Consider the following 17,064-nt stretch of genomic DNA (forward strand, 5'->3'; position numbering starts at 1 on the left):
TTCAGGATATACAACTTACCTGATTCCCTTCCTAGGCAGGAAGAAACCACAGTGTAAAGTGCGGTGTGAGCCAGTCAGGGAACTTCCCCTGCATCCAGTCTGCAGCAGAACTCTAACTACCAGTGGGGTCACCTCCCATGGACTCTAAATAGAATCAATCAGTCCTCAGCTTTCTGCAGAAAGGAGCTGCCGAGCCTCGTGCTGCCCAGTAGATTTCTCCTCAGATATTTCACCGGAAAGATGACTTTACGCGACCTGATAGTTCTCATGTGGCAGGCTGTAGAGATGTGTGTTTTGTATGTCACTGAGTTGAGCTTGGCGTCATCCTTCTTGTGTCTGTCGGGGTAGATCCAGCATCCTAGAGGAGGCACAAGAAGAGGATGGAGGCTCCGGAGCACACTCCCAGCTTATGCCAGCTCTGTGATGGGTGCTTAGTACTAATCTCCCTTTTCATTGTTTTCTTTGTTACCAGACTTGGGTTTGGAAGACTGACAAATGAAAAGGAAAAAAAGAAAAGATACCACCCTGAATGTTGGAATGAAAGGCATTAGAATAAGGGGGAGGAGGCCTTTTGTCCTGTGAAGCTCCTGGACAACCCCCTCCTTGGTATTTAGGTGAAGCTCCTGGATAACCCCCTCCTTGGTATTTAGGTGAAAGGTCAAGAATTTGCCACTGAGCGCGCACTCTTAGCCTTATTTGAATTGACCAATGGAATGAATCCCCATAACCACGCTTTTCGCTTCTGTTCCCGCGCTTTTGCTCTCCTATAAAAACCCCTCACCCCAGCCTGACGGGCGCGCAAGTCTTCCGAGAGACCTTGTCGCCCCAGGTACCTGTGTATTCGAATAAACCTCTTGCTGTTTGCATCCGTAAGTGTGGTTTCGTCTGATTCGTGGGTCCGGGGCCTCTCTCGAAAGGAAGACATTCCTCGGGGGTCTTTCAACAAGAAGATTAACTAGCCAGAGTGATAGATGGATGCTGAGAAAAAGAAATTGAGCTTGACTGAGGATGGGAGAGATGAGGAAGGAGAGAAATATCTCAGTCCCCCTTTCCATTTCTCTGGGGAAGCGTGGGGTAGAGCATGAAGAAAGGCTACATAAGAGAAGGTTCCTAGGAACCCGAGTGTGAGAATCTGGTCCCCTCCACCCCAGAAATCCTATACTTGTCCTTAACAGAGCATTCTCCCCTCTAGCCAGGCTTGTAGGGCTACTGGCTCCCAGAATCAGCTAACAACAACAACAACAACAACAACAATTTTTTAAAAGCTCACAGGACTGTAGGGTGGCAGCCAGGCTCTGAATATGAGAAAGAGAAGAGATAAACCCAGATGGAGTCACAGCACACACTGAACTTTCTCGTCATCCTCATTCTGTCTGCCTCCCCACCCAAGGCAGTTTGTAATGGCTGAAATGGGTACGTGGACGTGGGAGGAGCGTGTTCTACCCTTCTGCTCAGCCTGTGGTTTTGGTTAACGTTTGTGACGCTGCTCTTGATGCTCCACAGATGTTTCCCTCTGCACTCTATTTTAAAGTCTGTCTTCGTGGTGCAGCTGATGGCTTGTTAACTCTCTGGCACCTACATCTCTAGTACATCTCTCTGCTGTGTGACCTGCGACCCTCTATGGCAGCGGTTCTCAACCCCCCTAATGCTGCAGCCCTTTAATACAGTTCCTCATGTTGCGGTGACCCCCAACCATTAAATTATTTGTGTTGCTACTTCATAACTAATTGTGCTACTCTTACGGATCATTGTGTAAATAATTTTAGAGAGAGACATTTGCCAATTGGGTCATAACCCACAGGTTGATAACCACTGTTCTTGGTGAATGTCCATATTGCCACCATTGAACAGGCTGGATAAGCCCCAAAATTCTGCTGCCTGGAACAGTACTGCGACCATTGATGAGATGTTTTACCTGCTCTATTTGGGAAGCTCAAGGCATGACCCAGCATTGTCTCCCAATGACGTTCAGACTTATTTTGCTTCTTTTGTTCACAGGTAACCTGCCAATCACGCACCCTTTGTTTATCCTGAAACTATCTTTAATCCTTTAGTTTTTTCCACTCAGATCAGGTGTTATACATAGTTACTTCTCCCTAGGAGCCCCACCCACACACCATTGTTCCCAAACATTATGTAAATACACCAGTACCCACCCTGGCAGCGTTCCCCATTCTCTGAGGAGTAGTTCATTTTTCTAGTATCTGCTTTTATTTTTCCTTTATGCTGTTCAGCGGTTGTAGAGGGGCGCCAGCCAATAACAAGCCTGCATTTTAACCTGCAGCTTGAATACTGACACCCACAAAGAGAAAACCTGGGTTACAGGTAAGCAGAGACTCAGTTTGTGAAGCAGAAGCCATGCTCCTAGGTCGTAGGCAGTTCATATGTTAGGAAAATCCGGTCAAGGGTGAAAGAAACTGAGAGTGGAACTAGAATTTTAGGCTCGGGAAAATACAACATGGTGGGGGAAAGTTGCCATGAGCTGTTCATCTGTTACCCAAGGCACCACGTGACATCATTCATTCATCCATAGAGCAAACAACAGAGTTTCGATCTCCTGAGGACCCAAGTCACAGACTCTCCCCATAAGACATAGCCCCAGCATTTGACCTGAGACATTGCAAAAACGTCTCAGTTCCCTCTTCTGACACAATATCGAAATAAGTCAGAGAATTTAAAAGAAGGACCATGAGGATGACGGGAAGTTTTAAATCTGTGGTTTTACAAGCTTAGGTAAAATGACAATAAAAGGACACATCAAATGCAACATGCATCCCAAGCCCTCTTCGTGGGAAGACTAGAACCAAAAAGAAGCGCCGTGGCTGAGTCTTCTGCAGTTTAAAGGTTTTGAAACTTGAGCTTCTAGAGAAGGGGGATTGGCCCAGGCCCTCTAAGGGAGAGGAAAGAGTGGACAACAAGCAGATGTGGTCTTGTCACACACACACACACACACACACACACACACACACGGCTTCCCAGGTAAAAGATCCCTGTGACCGACTCTACTTTGTTCTAATGTCAGCACACACACACACACACCCCCGCCTCCCCCCTACTCTTCCTTCTGGGAAAAATTCCAGCGAAGAGACAGAGAGGCAGTGACTCAGTGCACTGCCCAGGAGAACAGAAGGTGGAATCAAGGTCAGCAGGAGGCGAGTAAGACCAGAGGCGCGGTACAGTAGTTGTTGTTGACTTGTTGAATCCTTAGGATACAGACTCTGATTTGGAAAGGAGGTGAAGAGGAGATTAAGGACACCTGTGGCAAGTCTGCCTGTGGGTGACGGTGGGGAGATGCTGCCTTTGGGTCAGGTCCATGGAGGGGAGATTCCAGCTCGGGGGAGCTGATGAAGTGCTGGCTTTTAGACATGATATGACTGGATATTCAGGTTTATATGTGTGACTCACATTTGTAAGTTACAGGTCACAAGGTAGGAGTAAGATTAATGCTTGGGACATGCATTTGAGTTTACTTCACCCTAAGCCTTTATTTGTGGCAGACAGTGACCTGGTGAAATCCCAGGTCAAGAGGTGATCATCTGATGTGGCTTCTGGGTGCTTGACCCAATAGCCTGAAACTGAGGTCACAACAGATCTGTTGGTGTTGCTGTGGACATTACAACGAACAAATTTATTTTCCTTGGTCTACAGTGATACTAAAAAGAATAATAACATCTGCAACAGACTCTACATTTTTACTCTGCAAAGTTAGATGCCGTTTCTCAAGACAACGGGTACAGTAGTAATTACAGTGTCCAGTGATATTTTCAGAGATAACATTCTACCCTTACACATAAAGAAGGAAAACCCATCTAATTCCTGAAATTTGGATTTTGTAAAATCTCCGATGAACCTTTTCCAAAACACTACTAACTTAGAAGAAAAGCAAACTAGTGCTCACAAAGAAACAAAGCAGCCTCTTCCCCCGGGCAGGTGTGACTTCACACATGTCTACGGTCATCTGCAGAGCTCTGAGAAGTAGACAAATGTGCAGTCGAGGAAGCCTTCCCTCTTCCTCCTCCCCGTCACCTGTTCTCTGACAATTAGATCAGAGCTCAGGGCATGCCCTCCTTTCCAGAAGTTTTGAAATATTGGCAATATTGACATTTGAGGCTGTATCAAACATTGTGAGGGGCCAACTTGTATATCAAGGACCAATTTGTACTATCCCCAACCCCTGTCTTCCAAGTGCTGGTAACACTGTCTTCCTCCTGCATCTGTATGCGCTGTCAAATGTCCCACCAGAGACTATTTTCCCCCATTAAGGAACGGCTGCCTTACTGATGAATACCCCTGTGTGTTGACAGAGGTTTCTGTTCTTCCTGGTTCTTCAGTCATTCAGTCCCAAAGAAACACACAGAGGTCTACATTAATTATAAAACTGATTGGCCCATTAGCTCAGGCTTTTTATTAACTCTTTTTTTTCCAGCAAATTTTTATGCTTTTATTAAAAATTTCCACCTCCTCCATTTCCCTCCCCCTCCCCCCACACTTCCCTCCCCCTCCCTCTCCAGACCTAAGAGCAGTCAGGGTTCCCTGCTCTGTGGGAAGTCCAAGGTCCTCCCCCCCTCTATGCAGGTCTAGGAAGGTGAACTTCCAAACAGACTAGGCTCCCTTTATTAACTCTTATAACTTATATTAGCCCATTATTCTTGTCTATGTTAGCCATGTGGTTGGCTACCTTTTTCAGCGAGTCAGTCACATCTTGCTTCCTCTGTGTCTGGGTCACAACTGCAGACCAAAACTTCCCTCTTCCCAGAATTCTCGTTGCCCCACCTCTACTTCCTGCCTGGCTACTGGCCAATCAGCGTTTTATTAAAAATAATGCAAGTGACAGGATAAAAGACCATTGTCCTACAGCACTTGTGGGTTACTTCCGATCTCTGTGCAGGAAGGAGTGGAGGGGGACCACATGGCCAAAGCACTGATGCCTCTGGGATGTTTGTGTAGGAATACAGAGGGGAAGGTAAAGCAGAAAGAGCCATGCTGGTTGCAGAGAACAAGGGGACACTACCCATTTTGCTCTGTGTCGGGGGGAGGCATTGGCACACATATGATGACTCACCATCACACAGAGGTGTGGCTCACAACCACTCGACCCTTCTTGAGATGCGTGTGCTTTTGTAGACAGTTTTGTACTGAGTGGGGACATAATGACCGACCTTAGCTCTCCCTACCTGGGCCTGGTGAGGATTTCGTGGCGTACTTACTTGTCTCTTCTCACTGAGACATGAGGAACACACCTCATGAAGGAAGATCTCCAGGTGGTGAACTCGGCGAATTCTTGGAGGATATCTGAAGCTGAGGATGAGGTTTATTTTTCTCCTTTGTGCTAAGTAACACAGGGAGGACAGGGATAACTTGAAGAAGTGACTGTGAGGTGACAGAATGGGAAGGAAACAGAATGGGAAGATTTGGAAATTCTTTGCCTATTCACACTGAAAACGACGAGGAAGTGTGATCTGAAGAGAACACGAAGGATGTGGCCAGACAACCATGATTTAAAGAAATGATGAGGTGACTCACAGATACAAACGAATATCTCAGCACCATTTTCTTAGCATCCGTGGTCCCAGAGATTGCCTCTGGATAGGCCAGAGTCAGGCCATTGTTCTGGTGACCTACAGGTTAGTGGTGTGGTCATTACTGATGCTAGAGGACGGAGACTAGAGAAAAAAACAGAAATCATTTTTGAAGCCTACAATCCAGTGAATTTGTGTAAGGCATCTTTGTTCTTTCTGATTATCCTTTTTAAAATGGGAGTGTCTCCATTTCCCCTTCTCTGTGTAGCAAACAGGCAATCTGTCTGATTTCACAGGTTTACAACTGAGGTGGAATTCTGAGTCAGGTGGAATCAAACCTCAATGCTACTACATTTTAGATGATAGTCATGTGATATGTTGGGCTTAGCTTTGATTTTGGCATGTGTTGAGAATTCTGTGAAAGTTAGAATATGGTAAATAGATTTTATAAAAAAAGAAGGTCATTAATTTGGGGGCACCAAAGGGTAAAATACTCTGTATGGAGTTATGACCATGCGCAAATAACTGTGTGTAACCTACTCCAGCCCACCTCAGAACCCGATGTTCATTGAGTTAGGTCTTTAAAAAGAAAGCTAAGGCAGAAGAAGGCAGCATGCTGGACTGTAGTCCAATGCCACTTGTGTCTTTAGAAGAAGGGATTAGGGTGCAGAGCACATCTAGATCGGCAGGAAGATGTGAGGGCAGTAGGATGCAGCATAGTAAAAGCCAAGGAAGGAAAACTCAGGAGATCAAGCCTGCCAATGCCCAGGTCTGGACTTCTATCATCTAGAACAATGTCAATATTTTAACTGTCAAATGGATGTGTACTATTTAACCCTCTAAAGTAAATACAAGCACACTGTCTTAGGGTTTCTATTGTTGTAAAGAGACACCATGACCATAGACCACAGCAACTCTTATAAGGAAAATATTTAATTGGGGTGTCTTGCTTATAGTTCAGAGGTTCAGCCCATTATGATCAAGGTGGGAGATGGTTGTGTGGAGGCAGACATGGTGCTGGAAAGGTAGTTGAGAGTTCTCCATCTTGTCTCAGCAACAAGAAGTGGTCTGAGACACTGAGCGTGGCCTGAGCAAACATGAGACCTCAAAGCCCATCCCCGTAGTGACATACTTCCTCCAACAAAACCACATCTACTCCAACAAGGCCACACCTCTCATTAATGCTACTCACTTTAGGGGTCATTTTTTCTCTCAAACCACCACATTCTACCCCCTGACCCCCAGTGACTTGTAGCTATATTATAATGCAAAAAAATGCATTCAATCTAACTTCAAAAGTCCCCATTGTCTAAAATAGTCTCAAATTTAGTTAAAAGTCTAAATTTCAAAATCTCTTCTGAGATTCCATCTCTTAACTGTAACTCCCCTGTAAGACCAAAATGAAAAAAAACAGATCACATACTTCCACAATATAACAGCATAGGATAAATATTACTATTCCAAAATGTAGGGAAGGGAGCATAGTGAGGAAATACTGGACCAAAGCAAGACTGAAAACCAGCTGGGCATACTCCAAATTCTCTATCTCCATGACTGATGTCAAAGTGCTCCTCAGATCTCCAACTCCTTTCAGCTTTGTTGACTATAACACACTTGTATCTCTTGGGTTGGTTCTACTCCCTGTCAGCAGTTTTCCTTGCCAGGTATTTCACAACTCTGGTATCTCCAACGTCTTGGGGTTTCCAAGATAATCCAGGATTCAACTTCACAGTTTCATGCAATGTCCTCTTTAGGCCTCCATTTAGGGACACCCCTGACACATGCCTGCCCTCTGTGGCTTTCCTTAGTTGCTTCTTGACTCTAAAGCCAGAACCACATGGCTAAAGCTGCCAAATTCTGCTGCCTCCTGGGGCTATAACATGGCCTCTTTGTTCAATTGTATCTTCACCATCTTTCTGGGTTCTAGAGTTTCTTTCGCTGCCCAAGTTTGACTGCTCCGGAACTTGTTCTGTAGACCAGATTGACCTCAGACTCAGAGACTTACCAGCCTCTGCTTCCAGGGTGCTGGGATTAAAGGCGTGCACTACCGCAGGCATTTTCTTTAATTACTTTAAGCTTTTCTTTAATTCCTTTTCACAAATTGGAAATTTAGTTGGGTGGGATCCTGCCCTAAGTTCACCACTTCCTTAATTCCATTTTTTAATCTGTTTATCTCCTTGAACATAGGATTTAGCTCCATTCCACTTTCTGGTGCTCCTTTTTTCCTCAAATATTTTTCTTTGCCCAGTTTGCTTCTTTTCATTGTAAAGCTTCATTAGAGTTACCACTATGAACCACACAACAGTCTATCCTAGGCTGCTTTGAGATTTCCTGTCAATGTAGTTAATCCTAAATTTGTCACTTTAACCTCAGGTAAACTTCTCAGAAAAAGACAAAAACCAGCCATATTCCTCACCAAAATAACACAAGAACAATCTCTAGGCAACATACTAGCATTATTCTCCTCTGAAACATCTTGAGTCAGCCTCCCATAGTTTAAATAACTCTTAGTACCACTGTCTTCCATGTTCCTACTAGTATGGTCCATTAAACAGCACTTAAAGCATTCCACTGCTTTCCTAATCCACAATCCCAAGGTCCATAGTCCTTCAAACAAAAGCATGGTCAGGGTTATCACAATACCCCAGGTCCTGGTACCAACTTCTGTCTTAGTTAGAGTTTCTATTGCTGTGAAAAAACATCATGACCATGGCAACTCTTACAAGGAAGACATTAAGTTGGGGGGGGGGCTCACTTACAGTTCAGAGGTTCAGTTCATTGTCATCATGGTGGGAGATGACTTTGTGCAGGCAGACAATGTGCTGGAGAGGTAGCTGAGAGTTTTACATCTGGCCTAGGCAACAGGAAGTGCTCTCAGACACTGGACATGACTTGAGTGTATATGAGACCTCAAAGTCCACCTCCACAGTAACACACTTTCTCCAACAAGACCACACACACTCCAACAAGGCCACACCTTTCATTAATGCCACTCCCTTTGGGGGCCATTTTCCTTCAAACCACCACACACATATAATAGCGGCTACCATTTTAAAGAGCCACAAGATCTCATTTATCAGAACAATGCGTAGTTCATTCTGAATATTGGCCCTCATATGATCATCTGGGTCCTAAGATACTGTTTGATATCCAACTTTTCATAAAATCAGCCCATTAGCATTATATCCTGAAATTTCAGCATACACAGAAGTTGGGTACAGAAGAAAGAACAAAGTCAGAGTTTGCTTTAGAAATGGCAGCTGTTCCTTCCATCAGTAAACATGCCAACACCTTGATATCGATGCTGTCAGACATCTGCTCACTGCATCATTGATAACTTATGGTCTAATTTAAAAAGATTTAAATGAGTCCCAGCTCTAAACTCCAATTAATGAAAATATATCATTTTAAAGTCTTTTCTCTAAGGAAAGACAAAATCCGAGGATTGGAAAGCAAGCAATGAGCTTAGCCTCTGTTCAAACAAGGATTCACCTGGATGAAGACCTTACTAGCAGCTTCCCAAGAGGGAAAGTGCTGGGAGCTGATGTGGTGGGGAGGGGCATGTGGCCTTGTTTGGGAACCAAGTTTTGACTCTACTGGCTGACTAAGATCAAAGCATTTTTAAGTCTTCACTTTGTTAGTTACAGCAAGCTCTCCAAGTATTGGCCTGTAAAACTAGGCTGTTCTGGTGCTACCTCGCAGGGGGATTGAAGGGTTTTAGCTTTGGGTGGAATCCACAGCTGTTTATTAACGTTGGTTGATTAGAACCAACTCCTGGTACACAAAAGTATGTACATATATCCATGTAAGGAAGATGTATTTACTTTTATATCTTTCAACTAAGTACATGCTAGATGTATGGTTAGCACTCAGTAAGTGCCAGTCAACAGAACGTCTTCACATAGGAGTGAGAGACTTTATAAAGCAAGCAAGTCCATAGCACACCAAGACCGATCTTTAATCGCCACACCCAGTAGTGCAATTGAAGAAGCAAATCAAGAAGGAGCTGTTGTTTCTGCCCGGGAGACCTGGAAAGTGTTTCCGCAGAAAGTCTACATTTTTGTATAAATATGAAAAAGACTTTGAATTTGTTTCTTCTGTGCCTGTGCTATCTTTACTGTGATCTTAGATACACAAATTAGAATCTAGGTTGAGAAGTGAGTTGAGGAGTAGAGATGGATGGAGGGGTTGCGGTATGGAGGCGGCATTCTGGGAGGTTATAATCCAGGATATAAACGTGAATCAGGGCCAGACTTGATTTTAGTCAGATAGCTTAAACCATAGTAATCCTTGGGGCTCAGATGTTACCTTACTGTTGAGTAAGCTCTCAGGTGCCAGTCAGAGTTAATCCTGGTTCTCTGCCCGAGAGCAACGAGGTGTGTGTTACAATAAGCAGCAAACAGAGCACACTGTGAGGCAACTGAGTCGAGTTCTCTCTCTGTGTCCTTCCCGGAGAAATCAGACATGTTCTGTAAACCCTCATTCCTCATAGGACCCAAAACAGGAAGCTACCAGCATGGGTTGCTGAAATGACAGATAAGAAGGAACACTGTACCGAGAGAGGCAATCTCTGTGCGTTCCTTAGATTTGCCAGCTGTGTATTCTCCCACTGTGTGACAGCCAAGCCGTTCATCTGGCCATGTCCTTCCATGTCTGGGTTCCCTCCAAGCTGTGACAAGAGGCAGAAGCAGAGCCACCTCAGTGTCTCTTTGCCCTCTTCTTGCCTCTACAGTATTTGTAGACAGTATAATCTTCAGTCTTTGGCCTAAAAGCCTGTTGTTACACAGTGTCTCCTGACACCTTTACTTCAAAATTTGGAGTTCACCACAGTTAGTCACCTGGAGTCTTTTTCTTCCAGTGAGAACTCTCAGGGGAGGTTGATGTTTACCATATGGCTCAGGAGGGTCCACCTCCAGGAAGCACCAGCCAGCGTCCTTCACTTTTCTTCCCAAGCTTAGGTCTCCCCTTCCCATCAGGGCTATCATATGGAGCGTGGTGGGGAGCCCAGGGTGTGCCAGCCGTGTCTGCTATGGTAGTATGACCAGGGTGACACAGCCTAGGTTTCATTTCACCATCTGCCTGCTTAGGGACAGAATCCTCTTCCTAGCCCTGGCCTGGGCAGGAAAAGTGACAACATCCAACCCCATTAGGGTAAGGTCATGACCTGGCCATCTCTGAACAAGTCTTATTTATTAGTTCACAAACTTGGGGTTAAAGATCATTTATGCCTAGAAAATATCCCTCTTTATCATTTGCTGCCGTTCTAAGATACAACGAGGAGAAACTGTGGTGCAGCAATAAAAAATCAACAAGCAGAAGCTTCCTGGGCGGGACTGTCTGCAGATACAAACACTCTTTCTGGTCCAGAGGCTGGGTTCAGGCAAGACCCTGCTTTGTAAGTGGCGCCTCCATTGCTAACTTCTCCATGAATGTTGCTCATTCTCTCTCCCTAATTATGCACAGCTCATGAGTCAGGATGCGGTGCAAGGGGAAGAGGTGCACATTGCTGAGGTTGTGGTACGGCGCAGGTGTGGCCAGACAGGTCGGTGATGGATGCACACATTTCAGAACACATTTCAGAACGTGTTGCAATGGATGACAGCTGATTGTGCTGATGGCTTTTCAGAGGGTTTATCTCTGAACTGCTTTCTTTTCCCAGCTGTTTGGGATTCTGCTTGCCAGGACCGTCTTCTGACATTGGTCAGCAAGCAAGTCAACTTCTAATGATTAGGGAACTGGCTTCAGTTACTCTTGTGTCAATGCTGCCAGTGGTACCTATGTGATCTGTTTCACTCTTTGATCAAAATGAAAAGAGCTCCCTTTCCTAGCAAGTGTTCCTTACCTCCCTGTGCCAAACCATCCCCTGCTCCCTGGGGTGCTGTAATGGCCTAAAGATGCACTGAGACCATTGGCATCCTTGCCTGGTGCTTAGCCCTCACCTTCTTCAGCCTACAGGATATTTACTGCCATGACCTCTTTCTATCCCCTCTTTTGATTTCCTTTGTGAGTAGCCAATACCGGAAACCTCAGTTTTATTTTGCCGACTGTAGTATGAGGGCTGGCTTGTTGGGGTTTCTGTCCCACCCAGTACCCCAACAAGCCAGCAAGTCCCAAGGAAAAATCACGCACAAGACTCCATAAGGTTATAAACTGATTGGCTCATTAGGTCAGGCTACTTATTAGCTCTTATAACTTATGTTACCCCATTATTCTTATCTACATTAGCCACATGGGCTCATTACCTTTTTCAGTGTGACAGCTTACATGTTGCCTCTTCGATGGTCTGCGCAGGAATCGCAGAGGAACTTCCCTGCTTCCCAGAATTCTCCTGTTCTCCTTGCTCCACTTCTACTTCCTGTCTGGTTTTCCCGCCTATACTGCCTGCCTGGCCAATCAGCATTTTATTAAAATATGATTGACAGAATACAGACAATTCTCCCACATCAGCCGACCACATAAAAAAACACTGTGTTCATTAGAATCGCTTTCTTCAGTACTGTGTCCTTTCTCTTCTAAAATTGATAGCAAATCTGGTGGTTGGAGATGTTGTGTCTTGAGGATAATGGATCCAGATTGTCTTCTCTGGCTAGTGGGGACATGGGAAAGACATACATCTGGTCACTTTGGAGAGAAAGGTGATTATAACAACCCTACATCTACTCATTGTTGAGAAGGAAGAAATTAAAAACTAAAATGCCCACTTGCACAAGCAATTTCCTTGCTGCACGCTGAGATGCTCCCATGAGGACAGCAGATTGATAGGGATCAGATGTCACTGCAGTAGCAGAGACAACAGTAGCAATGGGCATCTGCATCTGTGTGTGTCCAAAATCATGCCTGGCTGAGAGACAAAATGGGAACTTGATTTTTTTTTTTTTTTAGAAAGGAGATTTTTGTCAATATATTCAAAGTCCTTGTACAAAGGGAATGCTGAGGGTGGACTTCACTTGTAAAGGAAACGAGTATTGGAATATGGAATAGGGGAGGCCATTTCTTCGGGTGCCTCTCTGTTCTGCATGATATATACTCTTCCTCTCAGAAAGTGTGGAACGATAAGCTAAGTAGCAATTGAAATTCACATCTGACCAGAATGACAGAATCCAGAGGCCGAGAGCTTGCTCACATAGTGAACGGCAAAGAAAAATTTACATGCTCAGAATTAGAATTTTATTCATGCATCTGTGGCCAAACTATTAATCAACGGACTGCATTTATTAAGTCCATAGGTTTTATTTTTTCCTGAAAGACTTGCTCCTTCCTAACTTACAGCATAAACCAAGGCAGCTGCACTGATTCTGCGATGCAGCCTGGCCCTGCCTTGGGGACGATTTCTCGGTTTTCAGCTTTGCTTGTTTCTGGTTTTGGTTGATTTGTTTGTTTGTCTGTTTGGTCATGGTAGAAAATAAAAAAAAAAAAAATACAAGGAAAGGCCTGGAGATGTGGTTCTGTTATAGAGGGCTTCCCTAGTATTCATGAAACCCTAGGGTCAGCCCCCAGCACCACAAACAAACAACAAAGATCCCCCACCAACAGCTGTAAGAGTCAGCACTTTCCAGTGGATACCCACGCCCGACCCAGGCTGCGCGCTTTCCCGAACTCGGGCCCACGAGAATGGACGATTGTCCTGAGGGTTAAAAAAGAGACACACACAAAAGAGACCTTTGCTCACTTACCAGAGTAAATGGCAACTTTATTAAACTCAAGTCGGGTATTTATACCAGTGGGCAAGAAGGACCGAAAATGCAAGGCCTCCTCCCATCCAGGAGCAGGAGGAGAAGATTAAAGTCTCGGGCAGGGTCAGCTGGGGAGCCAGGCTATGGGCCCATTGCTAAGACCTTGAATACAAGTGGAATCACCATAACAAAGAGAACCAGGTTCTTGCTAAATTATCCCCTCAAGCCAGAGCTAGTGCAGAATCTCCAGGGAGCCGGAGGTCACACGGCCCTGCAAATCGCCAGGAGAGAAGGGAAGAAACCTTGGTAGCTACAAATAGCAGCAACAACAAACACTTCTGTGTACACAACAGTATTTTGCCTTTTCTTATTATTGAGAGTGGAGAGCTTTGGTCTTGCCAATCACCCCTATGGGGCACTCCCCTCCCCATCTGTTGGAGTAGATGGAGACCTTAGACAGGCACAGAGCACCAGCCACCATAGTGTTAAAGCCCATTGAAGATGTGGAATGGGGAAAGGTTGGTCCAGTTAAGTGCGGGCTCCCTTCCACCGGCAAAGCGTGCATTAGTCCTCTCTCATGCCTCATTCAGCAAGCGTGTTTTGAACACTGCTATTTGCCGAGAGAACTGGAGGCACTCATCCATTTGTTTAACAAATGTTTGTTTAACAACTGAGAGCTCAAGGATGAATAAGGCAGAGTCCCTGCTTGATGTGAGTCGAGTTGGTGCCTCCCTTGAGAAGAAAAGTTCTTCCCGTGCCTGCAGTCTTTCCTGTCCTTCAGTCATAAGCGAACTGCACACACCCATGAAGTCCCTCGAAGACTGCATACGCTCACCAGGCAATGCGGTTCTGCTCTTCCTATGCCCCTTGTTGTAAAGCGTGCGTGGAGGCATTTTGTCATCCCCAGAAATTTTTGCCGTTTAGATAGTCATTCAGAAGTTCCTGTATTGCTCAGAGGTTTGGGCTAGTGTCCCATTAGTTAGTGTTACAGCAAGACTAAGCTACAAATTTAGGTTCTGTGGAAGAATAAAGAGACCAAGAACCGCAGATTCAATGCCTCATTCGGGGATTCGCCTCTACAACGTAGCTCTAGACGGTTGATTTTTTTGCAAAATATTTTCAGGACAAGTTCAAAGCGTGAGAAGACCTACATAATTTCGACAGTAGTAGAGTGACATGGAATGCTAATGACTCAACTCTAACTATGAGCCAGTCTGAAAGCACCCAGGAGTACGGCAGCTGAGTGACGGACAGGCAGAGCACCTGGGTGTTACCGGGTTCCCAGGAAATGGGTGGATTCTGACTCCTTGAAGAACCAAAGACAGATGTTTTTCAGGCCGCTGTTAGGAAGCTGCTCCAGCTGTGGGAACACAGCCACCTTTCTGCTGTGCGGGTCCTTTGTACGCTGGTCCCTCATTTGCATCCATACCCAGTACAAAACACACAATAACCGTCTGAACACACACTCACATGCACACACCAAAAGGTTAAACTCTCCACCCCCTAAGCCTGAATGGAGCTTCTAAACTTGGCTCTTTCTTTACCCCGGAGTGCCTTGGGTAGTCCTCGCCTCCATCCCCACATCTCCTTCCCTTGCCTTTCTGTCAAGTCCCCACAATGTCCCGGCTTTACACGCGGGTCAGAAGTCTGGGCTTTGGAATGGCTCACTCTGCCACTCTGCCTGCTTCCTTGCATAACCTCTTAGTCATCCTCTTTGTGATGAGCCCCATTTTTGTGACTTGGTACCTCCTTGGCTTGTAGGTGGAAATACCCTCACCCTACTGGGTATCATTTGCCAAGTCACCCACCCTATCAGTTTCCATCAAATTGGAACCCGTAATCAGAAAATAGTTCTTGCATTAACTTTGCCACCAAAAGGACAGTGGCGGGTTGCATGCGGTGAATCCTGAAGCCCAGAGAGTTGGAGTGCCAGCCATGGAAACAGCTCCCATGTTAAGGCTCAGTTCTAATCAAGGAATTACCACATGTACTCAACTGGACTTTAGAATTACTATGGGCTGGCGCGTAGCAGATGCCCCTGGGTTAGCTCTTGCATGAATGGAAATGTGTATGGTGGCTGTCTTAAGTTTATTCCGTTATTCTATTTTGGGTGTTTGGAGGGAAAGTTATTGTGCTGATAAATCTGAGGTCAAGAACAATGACACTTAAGGTTTGGACTTATATTACCACATTGGGGAAGTCTTCTTCATCTCCTGGACATGGTGACAAGACCTTGGCTTTCCAGCCTGATCCTCAAGCCATAATGCAAGGGGAGGGATATTTTAGAGTTTGGAATGAACAAAAAATGTTTTGCATATTAAAGGAATGTAAAGAAAAATTTCTGAAGAGATGATTATGACAGGTTATCCCAAAGATGGTCTAAAAAATTTAGAGTCTAGAACATTCTATTTATGCACTAAGAATGATGACTAGCTCTGTCCTTGTATCTGAAAAGTTTATGGCTGTAAACCCAACGAGAATGTGGCAGAGAAGATATGTTGTAATTTTGAGGCTAGGCTATAAAAGGGTGTCCAAACTCCTGCCAGGAGCCATGTGACTTCTTCAGGGGACAAGGCCTGAGAACAGCACAAGCAAGTTCTCCTTTTGGCAAAGCCTGGGGGAATTCAGCCCATTTTGGCAAGGCCGATGGGTAATTTGCTGTATAATTCTGGACATGATCCCAGGAGCGTAGTTACCGAATGCTCCCCTTGCTTTCTTAATGCCAATCGTATTGCTGGCTACCTCTAGTTTCACTCTCTTAGAGCCGTTCATGAAATTTCCATCAGGAAATGAATTTCCATCGTTCATTTCCATCAGGAAAACTTTCCCCTGATGACTCTCCTCTGGGTGAGTCAGGGAGGACTTTACTAAAAGTAAACAGTGGGTCTGGTTTAGCTCCTAAAGCCTTGAATGGTTCAGGTGTGACCATGAATTCAGGCTTCTCAGGAACAGGTTGGCGCCTTTCCAATGCACCTTGTGACCAGTGTAAAAGAGTCACGGTAGTTTATCACACTACAGACCTGCATACCTGATGTGGAGAGAATGATTTTAACCACAAGAGCCTAGGAGAAATGCCAATAGTAGATGACATCAGGAGATAATGGTAACAGTCTAGGAACGGGGAGGGAAACAGAATCATAAAGACCCACAGTGCCCTCATTTCTAATAGCCATGCCAATGCTATAGGAAGCTGAGCGGAGGGGTATGTGAGAAGGAGGAATAAATAGTGCCAACTATTGAGAGTGAGCTTTTAGGTTATGAAGTTTACAGGAGGATAGGAAAACACTGATACACCTCCATAGGCGGTAGAGTGCTGTAGAAGGAAGAATGGATTGATTCAGCCTTGGCTGATAAGCTGATTGTGAGAACTCAGACTCCACCAGAGGTCAACATTAACCATTAGAGGCAAAACTCCTCTTCACTTTGCAAGACGCTGTGACCACAAATGCTGCCCACTAGGTGTGGCTAGTTAGAACGCTTCCTTTGCTGCTCGCAGTACTGTTATGCTTTTAACATTAAACTATGAGCCAAGTAGGCAATAGTTACCAGTGGGGAAAACTGGGGGACAGAGGGAAAATGGGATAAGGGGACAAACTGGCAATTATCGCAATTATTATTAGAAACTTAAGGAAACAAATTTGATTATAAAACTGTTCATGTAAACTATTGAAACTGTACAAATAAAAATGCTTCAGGCTATCCGGGGGCCACTTGTTAGAAACAGGTGGTCAGAGTTTCGTCATTATAGGAACTTCACACCTCTGTCCCAGGTCACTGGACCCCTTGGGAATAAGGAGTTAGACTCCCCAACAGGTGGTGCCCGGAACAGGCCTGATAGAACAGTAAATTACTGGATGCTTGCAGTCTGAGCA

At 45.0% G+C, this 17,064-nt stretch overlaps 1 long non-coding RNA gene across 1 annotated transcript; it reads left to right on the top strand.

Annotated features, from left to right (window-relative positions):
- Window positions 1-498: 498 nt before the first annotated feature.
- On the top strand, window positions 499-873 carry LOC148118295 (uncharacterized). Its single transcript, XR_015736213.1, has 2 exons — window positions 499-614; window positions 651-873. It is a non-coding gene; the product is annotated as an uncharacterized LOC148118295 (long non-coding RNA).
- Window positions 874-17,064: the final 16,191 nt, after the last annotated feature.

The sequence above is a fragment of the Myodes glareolus genome, chromosome 23 (genome assembly GCF_982192425.1).
Source record: "Myodes glareolus chromosome 23, mMyoGla1.1, whole genome shotgun sequence".
Lineage (NCBI taxonomy): Eukaryota > Metazoa > Chordata > Mammalia > Rodentia > Cricetidae > Myodes > Myodes glareolus.